The sequence below is a fragment of the Mus caroli genome, chromosome 19, assembly GCF_900094665.2.
Source record: "Mus caroli chromosome 19, CAROLI_EIJ_v1.1, whole genome shotgun sequence".
Lineage (NCBI taxonomy): Eukaryota > Metazoa > Chordata > Mammalia > Rodentia > Muridae > Mus > Mus caroli.
This window is the reverse complement of record NC_034588.1, coordinates 713,737-715,099: the sequence shown is the minus strand read 5'-3', so window position 1 is coordinate 715,099 and position 1,363 is coordinate 713,737.

Here is a 1,363-nt window from a genome sequence, read left to right as displayed (position 1 = left end):
ATCATCTCCACCTCTCTCTCTCTCTCTCTCTCTCTCTCTCTCTCTCTCTCTCTCTCTCTCACACACACACACACACACACACACACACACACACAATGAGAATGTTCCTGTCTAGAGGAAAAAGGTTTGGGACTTTTATTTCCACTCTCCTGTGACTAAATGACACACATGGAGTAGGGAAAAGGGCACTGGCAGTTGTGGAGGAGACTCTGCAGGCAGCGGGATTGGGGGATTGCTTCAATGGGGAAAATTATTTATTTCCTATTTACATGTGAGATCTAGTCAAATTATTTAACCTCTTTGAGATTAATGTCATAAATGTGTGTGTGTGTGTGCGCGTGTGTGCATGTATGTGTGTGTGATGTGTGTGTGTGTGTGCACATGTGTGTGGTTTTCTACCATGTATCTGTGCACCACATGCATGCCTGATAACCCACAGAGGTCAGAGAGGGCATCAGATCCCCTGGAAGTGGTGTCATAGATAGTGTGACATGCCATGTAGGTGCTGGGAACTGAATGGAGGTTCTCAGGAAGAGCAGCCAGTGCTGTTAACCACCAAGCAATCTCCCAGTCCTTTAGTATCATGATTTCTGAGATACTCTCCTGGGAGTGAGAAGACAGCTCACAGCTTCTGGCACAAGCCATTGTGTCTGGGGCCGCGGCGCTGAAGGCTCCTAGTGTTTCTGTACCTCACTGAGTACCTCCTAGGGTCTGTGAAGCAGGAGACCGAGATCAGCCCTGCCACTGTCCCTCACTGGTGACCAGACCCTATGCCCCACCCCTCCCTGACCCAGACATCAAACACACACCCAGTTCAGGGTTGAAGAGAGGGTGTCTTTGCCAGTGGGTGTCTGGCATAACCTCTCCTTGTGGTTGGAGCTCAGCCATTAGGAGCCACAGCACAGTGCAAAGCTCTGGCCCACGAATCTTTGCTAGAGCTCAGTGTCCATGGGCCCAGGAAGGGAGCACAGTCGGAACGGGGGCAGGGACACAGGATGACTTATATGGGGTGGCCTTGCCTAAGAGCATCAGGTGGGTCCCAAAGATGACTTCCCGCCCTCAGTTGCAAAGCTACACTGTGTGTGGGCTACAGGCTGTGTGAAGCCTAACTCACTACTGATACATTTTAAAGAAAACCAAACCAGAGAGGACCCCGCACAGTCGTGACCCTGAGAGCAATGGGCAGAGTGTGAAATCAAACCATTAGGGAGCTTCCTGTACCCTGCTCTTTCCTATGCCAGGCTGTGGAGACAAGTGTCCCAAAGTGGCTGAGACAGCAAAGCTGTGTTCTCTCATAACACTGAAGACACAAATCCATATTCAAGCTGAGTATGGTGGATCACACCTGTAGTTCCAGTCCTTG